The sequence below is a fragment of the Elephas maximus genome, chromosome 27 (assembly GCF_024166365.1).
Source record: "Elephas maximus indicus isolate mEleMax1 chromosome 27, mEleMax1 primary haplotype, whole genome shotgun sequence".
In the NCBI taxonomy this organism is placed as follows: domain Eukaryota; kingdom Metazoa; phylum Chordata; class Mammalia; order Proboscidea; family Elephantidae; genus Elephas; species Elephas maximus.
In genome coordinates, this window is record NC_064845.1 from 32106110 (window position 1) to 32119920 (window position 13811).

General features: G+C 37.1%; 1 pseudogene; it reads right to left on the minus strand.

Moving 5' to 3' along the window:
• Nucleotides 1–12499: 12499 nt before the first annotated feature.
• On the minus strand, nucleotides 12500–13467 carry LOC126068355 (olfactory receptor 9K2-like; annotated as a pseudogene).
• Nucleotides 13468–13811: the final 344 nt, after the last annotated feature.

Sequence of the window (13811 nt, forward strand, 5' to 3'; positions counted from 1 at the left end):
TCACTGGTCCAACAGAGACTAGAGGAACCCCCGGGACTATGGCTTCTGGACACTCTAACTCAAAACTGACACCACTCCTGAAGCCTACTTCTCAGAAAAAGATTAGACAGGCCTATAAAACAAATAGTAACACATGTGAGGAGCATGCTTCTTAGCTCAACCAAATATAGGAGACCAAATGGACACCTCCTCTTCAAAAGCAAGACAGGAAGGTAGGAAAGGACAGGAACTGGATGGATGGACAGAGGGAACCTGGGGTGGAAAGAAGAAGTGTGATTGCACATTGTGTGGATTGCAACCAATGTCACAAAACAATATGTGTATAAATTTTTGACTGAGTTAACTTGAACTGTAAATTTTCACCTAAAGCACAATAAAATTAAAAATAAAAATAATTAACATTAACTATCAAATTTGTTATTTACAAGAGCCTTATATAAAACAAAAAGTCACAAGAATGACATTTTGTAATTCTTAAGAATTCTTAAGATACCCAACAAACACGAACAAAGGAAAGCAGGTGAAATAATGTAATTACAGGCAAAGTAAGGCAAAATACCGTGTCCCTGTTTTATCTATAAGTGTATTCAAAAACGTTTCAGTAAACATTTAAGGTAGTATTATATAAAATTATTTACTGCATAACCAAGTAGTATCATCGAACATACTAACAAGGAAAGTAATTTTATATAACAAAGCTTATGCTGCTTAGAGCATATTTTGTTTACAAAGGCAAGGAAACTTATAGCTCTTATTTCAGTGTTTTGATTTCAGACCAGGATTTTCTCGCACAGTATTTTTTCCCCCAGTAATGTCTGTCTTGTTTTTTTTGTTTTGTTTCTTCTTGTAAAAACTGACATAAGACCGTATAACAAGAAACTTCCAGGCTCTGAACTAATTGCACAACAATAATCTTTCTTGTTGAAAACCACTGTAGAAAAATGTATTTCTTCTACAGCATTCTCCTTGTTTCCCGTCCTAGTTGAAAGAAGTCTTTATTTCTGCACAGTGTGTTTAATGGTTTGACCAGACACCATGAGTTCAAGTGCCAGGTAAGAGCCTTATTTGCCATGTTGTTATGTATGGGTCAGTTACTTAATCTCTGTAGAAATGTCAGCTTGTTTGGCTGCTACTGGGGTAACTGTGCTCATCCCATTACACAGAGCAAAATAATATTCTGCTTCCTTAAATCAAATAAAAGAAAAATAAAAAGAAATCTCAATACTCCCCGTAAGTGGCCGACTCTAACAAAAACAGCTCTATTCCTGAATTTTGCAGTGGTTGTGTCTACATCTATGTCATAGTCTTCAGGATGTGATAAAATTCCTGTTTTTACCACTAAGCGCAGACTAAGTAGATTATCAGTAACTTGATTAACATTTGAGATTTGTTGCCTTTTTTTTTTCTTTTTTGCCTTGAAATGACTGTTGCCTTTTTTTTTTTTTTTTAATTTGGTAATTCAGCCCTAAAGCCTGGACCCCACAGAAAACATTCATTACAAGTAAACTACTTCCCTTTTCTTTTTTTTTTTTTTTCTGAATCTTTGCAAGGTAAACTGAGAGTGCCCAAGTGGACTCATATCAAACCTGACCAAAACCTCATAGCCTGAGATTTACGACTCGTTGGCTGTTTTCACATTGAAAATGTGAATGCCACGTGACAGTACACCTCTGACACTCGCTTTTTCTTGGTGGACTCTGATTCTGATTCTGGCTTATGGTTAGCCTCACGTTTCTCCTTAAAAATCTGGTATCATGGTGTGACAGTCTCTGTTGGAGGGCAGTTGATAGGAAATCTGTCCTTTTTTATTGTCTGAAAGCTTTGTTATTTGCTATAGTTTTGTATCGTTGTGACCTGCAACCACTTAAAAAGAAAAAAAAAAATGTCCTCTCTGGAAGGAAGGCAAGATCTTTGAAGTCTGGAACTATTGTGACCAATTATGGAGCTTTTGTGCTATGCTCACTTAGCTGAGGTTGAAAACTGACTCTTCTAGCTCTCATTATGAATATGTGAATGAAAAATGCTTTTTTTGCCCTCAAAAAAAGAAGTAACTCAATTTTTTCACAAAGATATTTGCAACACTTTCTTTGCCGTGGCCAACTCTTTTTATCTCAGAAAAAAAGTTCGGAAATTAATTGGTTATAAAACCGTTTGTACATGTTATACTGATATATTTCAAACAGACATATTACTACTTAAGGGCCCAAATATTTAAAGGATTTCTAAAACTTTTTTAAACTAGTCTTGCATGGCAGAAAGTTCTATTCTTTGAACTGTTCATGGTTTGATTAACAACTGTGTGAAATAGTCTCAATAAACAAAAGAATGGCAATACAAGTGAATGGGAAAGGTTACTTCTGATTTGTCCAGAGTTTTATGACCTTGTGAAAAATCTAATAGTGTTGAATGCATGTTTTTTTCTCTCTCCTCTTTCACATGAAAATTAGAAAGACTTATAGAAATATATGAATGAAGACTCAAGCTGGGAAACTTGCTCCACCTGCTGAGGAGTCTTAAAAGGGTCCTTAGCTCTACCTTCAATTTCCCTGAACAAATGCAACTCAGAAAGCAGCACATAATAAATAGGGAGAAATTCAGCTAAAAGAAGTGTTTCTGAACTTGCTAGTTTACTCAATAGTTGAACAAAATACTTTGTTTTATGAGTGAGAAATATTTTCTCAGCAAACAGATTGGTATAACTTTACTTACAGAGATAAATAATAAAGCAGATTAAAAAGTTCCTTACATTTAATAAAGTTACTGTATTATTGGCTCATAGAGATGTAAATGGCATTTTCAAAAATGATAAAATTGTAACATATTCTAGGAAAAAAAAGGAGAAGAGATTCCACATTAAATGCTTCACATTTGCTGGGTTCTTTAAGCTTCAGACACTTGCTGAAACTGTTACACAAAAAGGAAAAAAATTAGCTCAGAATTAAACTAATGGTCTCGGTTATTAAGCTAGGTGGAAAGAGCAAATGAGTGAAATTTGATAAGAAGAGAAAACTGCAAAGTACTCAAAAAAAATTGAGTACTTTAAAAAAAGGTAAAGATATTTTTATTTGATGTATAAACATAGTAAAGAGTTATTAATATTACTAATTAAGGTAAATATTTCAGTGAAATAATTATTTTGGTCTAGAAAGAATGATACTTAATTTCCCTGATTTTATCACAGTTTTAAACTGCAAAAATAATTTTTTAGTCTAGTCAACATTTAGGATTCTTTTCTCATGTAAAGACTAATCAGTTTAAATTTCCTAAATTGCCTCCACTAGTTTTTTACATCAAATATGTTAATATTGGCTTAACAAAATGATTAAAATTATATCTATTAAAATTTAAACTGAATTGAAGGTGAAGTGTTCACTCTTGTGAGCTTCTGGTAATGCTGCATGTGAGAAGGATTTAGTTATTCCACTTACACTCTTTTGGGAAAAAAAATTAAATATCTTTCTGTAAAAATGCTGGATCTCCAAGTATAAATTTAATATGTACCTTAATCTCTTTTTACATGTAATATAAACTGGCCATTACATAATATATTTGAAAAAAATGCAGAATTTGCGATTGTGTTATGTTCATTTTTCACACTTAAAGACATCAGAGAAGGTGTATGACTATAAGAGAAAGTGTACAATGTAAGAAAAGGAGAGTAATATTAATTTAAAGTAAAAAATCTGGCTGTGCCAACATTCCCACACGTCTGTCAGTTTGTCATACTGTGGTGGCTTGCGTGTTGCTGTGATGCTGGAAGCTATGCCACCAGTATTCAAATACCAGCAGAGTCACCCATTGTGGAGAGGTTTCAGCAGAAGTTCCAGACTAAGACAGACGAGAAAGACAGACCTGTCAGTCTACTTGTGGAAAACTTCACCAGTGAAAACCTTATGAATAGCAGCAGAACATTGTCCGAAACAGTGCCAGAAGATGAGCCTCTCAAGTTGGAAGGCACTCAAAATACAACTGGGGAAGAGCTGCCTCCTCAAAGTAGAGTCGACCTTAATGACACAGATTGAGTCAAGCTTTCAGGACCTTCATTTGCTGATGTACCACAATTCAAAATGAGAAGAAACAGTTGCAAACATCCATTAATAATCAAACATGGAATGTACAAAGTATGAACCTAGGAAAATTAGAAATCATCAAAAAAGAGATGGAATGCATAAAGATCGATATCCTAGGCATTAGTGAGCTAAAATGGAATGGTATTGGCCCTTTTGAATTGGACAATCCTATCGTCTCTTAAGCAGGGGATGACAAAACATCCACTTTTCTGTGCTTTTAAGCAAGATTTTAACAGTCTATTTCTGAATAAGCTGGAATTCCAAATTACTGTTTTTACTACTCTGTTCATTTTCACTCTGGACTGAGACTGTAACACTTTCTAATGGCTTATGCTCATATCTTATGTCTCTTCTGTCAACTTTTTGCCAAATTCAGGCTTCAAAGTCAGACTAATGAAACAGTTTAGATCTTTCCCAGACAACGTTTACAAAGACTTTACCCAAACGTTTTAACAGAAGAATTTCATGACATTCTCCAAATTTATAATTAACTGATCATTATGGTGAAAGCCTTCCTGTTTGTCAAGCCTACAAATGAAAAGAAGTGGTAAATCTAAAAGAGATAGAAGCACCACGCTGTCCCACCACAGCAAAGCCTCAAAAAGCTAAATAAAACAGAGACAAACGTCAGTCCTGGGACCCTAAACATCAAATGGAGAGACAAAGAACTCAACCAAGCACCGAATAGAATAAGAAGAAACTGACGGAGAACACAGAGTGAGGAAAGATACGAGTGGATGTCCCCTATCAGCTAACACAGCATGGATTCACCATCTTGGACTCCTGTCAGAGATCAGCATACAGAGAATATGGGAAAGCAGAGTCACAGAGCTCCCAGCAGAAGACAGAGCACCCAGTAACCAATGATACAGGCTTTCCCACACCCCACCCTTCCTTCCCCTTCTCGGCCTTTGCCACTTTCCAGCAGGCCAAGTAACGACTTCCCAGAGGGCCAATCCACCACTTTCCAGCAGGCCCCAACCGTGGCCCAGGAACCACCAGCCCTGTGCCGTATGGATTCACCGGGTCCACACCAGCAGGCTCCTTTAGTGCCATTTCTTTGCTGCTTGTGTTGCTTTTTTCAGCTTCTTTTGGTTTCTTTCCTGCCTCTCACCTCCTCTCCCTCCTTTCTATCAAAGACTTCACTCCATGTGCCATCTTTGCTTCTTTTTGACAGGCTGTGAATCTCGTTGCTTGGCTGGGGAACTGCTTCCTCAGTCTGTGCCACCACCCTGGTGGGAACCCTGGGAACTTCTTTTTTTCCTCTTTCTCTTTGATTTGTTTTTCGCTTTCATTTTTCTTCATTTCTCAGCTTCTCGTCTCTTTCTACTTACTTTCTTTTCCTGTTTCTTGAATACCCAGTGCTGTGTGTCATCTCTATCCATTCTAGCCAGGCTGTACTGGGCGGCTTGGGAGCCACTTTCCCAGTCTTTGCAGCAGCACCAGTGGGATCGCTGGGAGCATTTGTTTTCCTTATTTCCTTTTTGTTTTTCTTCTTTTCTCATTTCTTGTGTCTCTACTCCAACAACAGGCTCCCTGAGCACTTTCTCTCTTTTTTTTTTTGTCTCCTGTTTCTCTCTCCTCTCTCTTTTTTTCCGCATTCCGAACAGAGCTCCACACATCTAACTCCCCTCTCCTCCTCCCTCCTGTCTATCTGCACCGTGTTATGAACATCGCATTCCCAAGCAGCACAGGCATGGTGTACTGGAATCTGCCCTGCACTTACCCCAGCACACCCTGTTGGCCCCAGTACATGGCACAAACAACCCATCCAAATACCTCCCCTTCAGCTGGACCTGCCATGCTGCACCATAGCTGACCGACTTGCCCTGCCCATGGCACAAGGAGGTGAAAAGTATCGTGTACACAGGTGAGCAGACAAGAAAGAATGCATAATCCACCTGCTCAGACATAACAAAAAATAAATAAATAAATAAAGCAGGAAAAAACAAAAAATGTATAATCAATATAAAAAAAAAACTACTCTATGTCACCAAGGCAGGTGACAATACCAAAACACATAAAAAACAGGACTGGACAGTTCCAGTAGACATCCAAAAAAAAAAAAAGCACCAGATGACTTTCCAGTAGAAGAAAAGGCACTGGAACTACCTGATAGGGAATTCAAATCTCTAATATTCAGAGCTATCCAGGAGTTGAAGGAAAAGCAGACAAAAATGAGGAAAAAATAGACAAATTCATGGAAAATGCAGACAAATTCATGGAAAATGCAGACAAATTCATGTAAAATACAGAAAAAAGATGAAAGAATTTGGGAAAATAATACAGGAACAAAATGTCAAAATTAATTCACAGCTGGAAATCTTACAAAAACAACAATTAGAAATCCAAAAGATAACAAGATTTCAGAAATGAATAATGACATAGAAGGTCTAAGGAGGAGGTGTGAAACAATGAAAGACAGGATCAGCAAAATAGGACACAAATATTTGGATACCATTTTTGAGGAAAAATCGGAAAAAATAATGAAGAAAAATGAAGAAACCCTGACAACGAGGTGGAATACAATCAAAAGCAAAAATTTGCGAGTGATTGGCATTCTGTAACAGGCAAACAAAATGTAAAACCAAGAGGATCATTGAAGAACTGATGACAGAAAACTTCCCCAATACCATGAAAGATGAAAAGCTGACCATCCACGAAGCTCAATGAATCCCATATAGGATAGCCCCCAAAAGAAAATCACCAAGACACATCATAATCACACTGTCTAAAACCAAAGACAACAAAACAATCCTGAGAGCAGCTTAAAAAAAAAAAAAAAAAAAGTCACATACAGAGGGGAAATAATAAGACTAAGCTCTGATTATTCTGCAGAAACAGTTCAGGCAAGAAGGTAATGGGATGACATATATAAAACCTTAAAAAAATAAAATTGCCAACCAATAATAATATATACTGACAATTCTCATTCAAATATGATGGTGAAATTGATACATTTCCAGATAAACAGAAATTGAGAGAATATGTAAAAACCAAACCAAACTTACAAGAATTATTAAGGAAGTCCTTTGATCTGAGAACAAAGAACATCAGACCACAGCCTGAATCTAAGACACAAGATTGCACCAGCCAGATACCAACCAACCTAGGAAATGAACTCTCAAGGGCTATTCAAAACCAAAACATTTACAACAGGGAACCAGAGAGGTTAATCTGTAAATGACAACAATTTCAGAACAATAACAGAGGAAATAAAGAGTGTGGATACAGAATTTTCTAACAGAGAGGAAGGAAAGGTGATATCAAGTAATAATAGACTGGTTCAAACCTGGGAAGATAAGGGTAAATTTCAAGGTAACCACAAAGAAAGTTAACAAATCTACTCATCGAAATAAAGAAGAAAAACATAAAGTCTCAGTAAAAACAAAATCTACAAAAACAAAACAATTAAAAAAAAAACCCACAAACAAAAGTAAATTAGCACAGGAGAGTAGGAGAAACAGAGAAATTGTCAGCACCACAAAAAAAAAAAGCACTACAAAATAGCAGCAATAAACGTACCCATCAATAATTATACCAAACGTAAATGGCCAAAACGCACCCATAAAGAGACAGAGGATGACAGAATGGATAAAAAAACAAGATTCATCAATATGCTCTCCACAAGAGACACACCTTAGAAACAAAGATATAAATTTATTAAAAATCAAAGGAGGTAAAAAATATTATCAAGAAGCAGCTACCAAAAAAGAATAAGAGTGGAAATACTAATCTCAGATAAAATAGACTTTAAAACAAAATCCACCATAAAACACAAAGGGGGACACTATATAATGATTAAAGGGATGCTCTATTATGAAGGCTTAACCATAATAAACATCTACACACCCAATGACTGGGCTTCAAAATACATAAAGCAAACTCTAACAGCACTGAAAAGAGAAACCGACAGTTTTACTGTAACAGTAGGAGACCTCAACACACCACTCTTGGTAAAGGACAGAACATCTAGAAAGAAACTCAACAAAGATACAGAAGATCTAAAGGCCACAATCAGGCAACTCGAACTCATAGACATATATAGAACACTCCGCTCAACAGCTTCAAAATACACATTCTTTCCCAAGGCACATGGAATGTTTTCCAGAATAAACCACATCTTAGGCCACAAAGCAACCATCAACAAAATCCAAAACACTGAGATAATACAAAGTATCTTCTCTGATGACAATGCCATGAAGGTAGAAATTAACAACAGGAAGAGCAAGGAAAAAAAGTCAATTACATGGTAACTGAATAACATCCCATTTAAAAACAACTGGGTAATAGAAGAAAACAGAGATGGAATCACAAAATTCCTAGAATCAAAAGAAAATGAAAATACATCATACCAAAACAGTTGGGACACAGCAAAAGCAGTCCTCAGAGGTAATTTAGAGCAATCAATGCACACATTAAAAAAAAAAAAAAAAGATAGGGACAAAATCAAAGCATTAGCTACACAATTTGAATTAATAGATAGAGAACAGGCAAAAAAAGTCCACAGCCACCAGAAGAAAGCAAATAATAAAGATCAGAGCAGAAATAAAATGCAGCATAGAATTAAAAATATATATATATTACAATCAATGAATCAAAAGTTGATTCTTTGAAAAGATCAGCAAAATCAACAAACCACTGGACAAATTGACAAATGAGAAACAGGAAAGGATGCAAATAACCCAAATAAGAAATAAAATGGGGGACATTACTACAGACCCAACTGAAATAAAAAAGGATCATAACAGAGTTTTAGGAAAAACTATACTCCAATAAATTTGAAAACCTAGAGGAAATGGACAAATTTCTAGAGACACTGTGCCTACTCAAACTAACACAAAATGATGTTGAAAATCGGAACAGACCCATAACAAGAGAAGGGGTTGAAAAAGTAATAAAAAAAACTCCACCCCCCCCCCCGCCAAAAAAATAAAGCTCTGGCCCAGACGGCTTCACTGGAGAATTCTACTAAACATTCAGGGAAGAGCTTACACCAGTACTACTCAAACTATTTCAGAACATAGAAAAGGGAGTGATACTTACTGAATTCAATCTATGAAGCCAGCATAACCCTGATACCAAAACCAGGCAAAGATACCACAACAAAAGAAAATTACAAACCAATATCTCTCATGGATACAGATGCAAAAATTCTCAACAAAGTTCTAGCCAATAGAATTCAGCATCATACCAAAAAAATAATACACCATGACCAAGTAGGATTCATACCAGGTATGCAAGGATGATTCAACATTAGAAGATCAATCGGTGTAATTCACCACATAAATAAATGGAAAGAAAATAATCATATGATCATCTCAATGATGCAGAAAAGCTATTCGACAAAGTCCAAAACTCATTCCTGACAAAAACTCTCAATAAAATAGATATAGAAGGGAAATTTCTTGACATAATAACGGGCATATATTCAAAAGCAATGGCCAACATCATTCCTAATGGAGAGAAGTGGAAAACATTCCCCTTGAGAATAGGAACAAGACAAGGATGCCCTTTATCACCACTCCTATTTAACATTGTGTTGGAAGACCTAGCTAGAGCAATAAGGCAAGAAACAGAAATAAAGTGCAACCAAAGTGGTAATGAAGAAGTCAAACTGTCCCTATTTGCAGATGATATGATACTACATATAGAAAACCCAAAAAACTCCATGAGAAAACTACTGAAACTAATAGAAAGATTCAGCAGAGAAGCAGGATACAAGATAAACATACAAAAATCAGTTGGATTCCTATACACCAAAAAAAAAAAAAAAGAAAGATGAAAAGGAAATTAGGAAAAAAATAACATTTACAATAGCCCCTAAAAAAAAAAAAAAAAAAAAAAAACTTGGGAAAAAATCTAGCCAGGGATGAAAAAGACCCATACAAAGAAAAATACAAAACACTACTGCAAGAAACCAAAAGAGATCTACATAAATGGAAAAATATACCGTGTTCATGGATAAGTAGACTCGACTTTGTGAAAATGACAATTCTACCCAAAGCGATTTACAAATGCAATGCAATACCGATCCAAATACCAACAACATTCTTTAAAGAGATGGAAAAATTTATTATTAACTTTATACGGAAAGGAAAGAATCCCTGGATAAGTAAAGCACTACTAAAGAAGAAGAAGAAAGTAGGAGGATTTGTACTACCTGACCTCAGAACCTGCTATATGGCTACGGTAGTCAAAACAGTCTTGTACTAGTACAATTGACAGATACATCAGCCAATGGAACAGAATTGAGAATCCAGATGTAAATCCATCTACCTATAGTCAGCTGATTTTGTCCAAGGGCCCAAAGTCCATCAAATAAGGAAAAGATAGTCTTTTTAACAAATGGTGCTGGAAAAACTGGGTGTCCACCTGCAAAAAAATACAACAGGACCCATACCTCATGTCATATACAAAAACTAATTCAAAGTGGACCAAAGACCTAAATATAAAGCCAAAAACTATGAAGTTCATAGAAGAAAAAATAGGATCAACATTAGAGGCCCTAATACATGGCATTAACAGGATATAAACCACAATCAACAACACACAAGTGCCACAGAATAAGCTAGATAACTGCATCTTCTAAAAACTAAACATACGCTCATCAAAAGAATTCACCAAAAGAGTAAAGAGAGAACCTATAGACTGGGAAAGATTTTTTGCTTATTACAAATCAGACAAAAGTCTAATCTCTAAAATCTACGAGAAAAATCCAACACCTCTACAGCCAAAAGACAAATAATCCAACTAAAAAATGGGCAAAGAAATGAACAGACACTTCACCAAAAAAGACATTCAAGTGGCCAACAAACACGTGAGGAAATGCTCACTATCTCTAGCCATCAGAGGAATGCAAATCAAAACCACAATGAGATACCATCTCACCCTGGCATTACTGGCATGAACCAATAAAACAGAAAATAACAAATGTTGGAGAGGCAGCAGAGACTCTTATGCACTGCCGGTGGGAATGCAAAATGATGCAACCGTTTTGGAAAACGATACGGCGCTTCCTTAGAAAGGTGGAAATAGAAATACCATAACCCAAACCCAATGCTGTCGAGTCGATTCCGACTCATAGCGACCCGATAGGACAGAGTAGAAATACCATATGATCCAGCAATTCCACTCCTAGGAATATAACCTTTAGAAATAAGAGTTGTCACACGAATAGACGTATGCATACCCATGTTCATTGCAGCATTGTTCCCAACAGCAAAAAGATGGAAACAACCTAGATGCCCACCAACAGATGAATGGATAAACAAACTGTGGTACATGCACACAATGGAGTATTACACAATGATAAAGAACAACGATGAATCTGTGAAGCATCTCGTAACATAGATGAAACTAGAGGGCATTATGCTGAGTGAAATAAGTCAATTACAAAAGAACAAATATTGTATGCGACCACTACTGTGAAAACTCATGAAAAGGTTTACTTACAAAAAGAAACAATCTTTGATGGTTATGAGGGATGGGAGGGGTAGAGATGGGAAAACACTTAACAGACAATAGGTAAGTGGTAACTTTGGCAAAGGGTAAGACAGCACACAATACTAGGGAAGCAACCGCAACCTGTATAAGGCAAGGCCATGGTAGCTCCATAGTCACATCCAAATGCCCTACAGGACCGAACTGCTGGGTTGAGGGCTGTGGGGATGATGGACTTTGGGAATATCTAGCTCAATTGGCATAACATAGTTTATAAAGAATATGTTTTACATTCTACTTTGGTGCGTAGCGTCTGGGGTCTTAAAAGCCTGTCAATGGCCATCTAGAATACTGCATTGGTCTCACCCCTTCGGGAGCAAGGAAGAATAAAGAAAACTAAAGACACAAGAGAAAGATTAGTCCAAAGGACTAATGGACCACATTTACCACGGCTTCCACCAGACTGAGTCCAGTACAACTAGATAGTGCCTGGCTACCACCACTGACTGCTCTGACAGGGATCACAACAGTGTCCTGGACAGAGCTGGAGAAAAATGTAGAACAAAATTCTAGCTCAAAAAAAAAGACCAGACTTGCTGGCCTGAAAGAGCCTGGAGAAACCCTGAGAGTATGGACCCTGATACACTTTCAACTCAGTAATGAGGTCACTCCTGAGGTTCACCCTTTAGCCAAAGATTGAACAGACCCATGGAATAAAACAAGACTAAAGGGGCACACAAGCCCTGAGGCAGGGACTGGAACCCAGGAGGGATCAGGAAAGCTGGTAATAGGGAACCCAGGGTTGAGAAGGGAGAGTGTTGTCATGTCTTGGGGTTGTTAATCAATGTCATACAACAATTTGTGTACAAGCTGTTTGATAAGAAACTAGTTTGTTCTGTAAACCTTCATCTAAATTTGAATTTAAAAAAAGATAAAAAATAGATAAAATAAAATCAACAACACAACTGGTAGAAGATAAACGATCATCAAAGCATGGTATTTTTCTTCTCTAGAAAATTTTTCACAGCCCCTTGACATCTTTGTTTCTCAGGGAGTAAATCAAAGGATTCAACAAGGGGTTGACTAGGGCATAACATAAGGAGGCCACTTTACTCATTTCGGAAATCTGTCAGGAGTGAGATACATAAAAAAGACAGCACCGTACAAGACACTCACGACTCTCAGGGGGAGCTACAAGTGGAGAAGGCTTTCTTACGTCCCTCGGTGGAGCATATCTTGAGAACTGTAGTCACAATATACATGTAAGAAACGATAATGACTATGACGGTAGGCAAGATGATGATGGTACAAATAGAAAAAGACACCACTTTATAGATAAAGAGATCAGAACATGAAATCCTCTGAAGTGGGTGAATATCACAGTAGAAATGGTCAATGGCCCGAGAAGCACAAAAGGATAAGGTGAATGTCATGCTGGTCTGAAGAACTGAACTGATGCAGCCACAGAAATAGGAACCAGCCACCAACTGAGTGCAGAGACCTGTTGACATCTGAATAGAGTAGAGGAGTGGATTGCAGATCGCAAAGAAGCGGTCATAAGCCATGGCTGCCAGGAGAAATCCCTCAGTCACAATAAAGAGGGCAAAGAGAAAGAACTGAGTCACACAGCCTGCAAAGGAGATGGACTTGCTCTCAGACCAGAAGTTGATCAGAGCCTTGGGTGCAATCACAGATGAGTAGACGAGATCAATGAAGGAGAGGTTGCCTAGGAAGAAATACATTGGTGTGTTCAGCCGGGGATCAGTCATGATAGTGGCCATCATCCCGACATTCCCTAGAAGAATTACAGCATAAACGAGCAGAAATAGCAGGCAAAGGAGAATACGTGGTCCGGGCTGACTCTGAAGCCAACAAGAATGAAGTCAGTCACTTCCGAATGATTCCTCCTTTCCCTGTCACCCATGGCAGAGACCTGCTGAGAGGCACCAGGCAAAATAAAGGAAGGAATGCTTTGATTAGACCCTAGTGTTACACTTAATTCTTAAGTGTTAGAATTTGAAGCTACTTTGTAATAGTTCTTAATTTTAGCCTTAAAACAGAGATACTGTGACATAAATGGAAGCCAGTTACAACTGATAATGAATTCAAAGGTTAGTTTCATTTCCTAATTCCAGCAATTGGTGGAATTAACTCTTTTGTCTCTGTTTGAGTGCAAAGTCTTTCCACCGCAATGCATTTCACATTTACAAGTACCACTTCTCTATGTATTTTCCACCCATGATTTACACAATAACTTCAATACCATGAAACAGTTGTTGAAAGTGAGCAAAATAACTG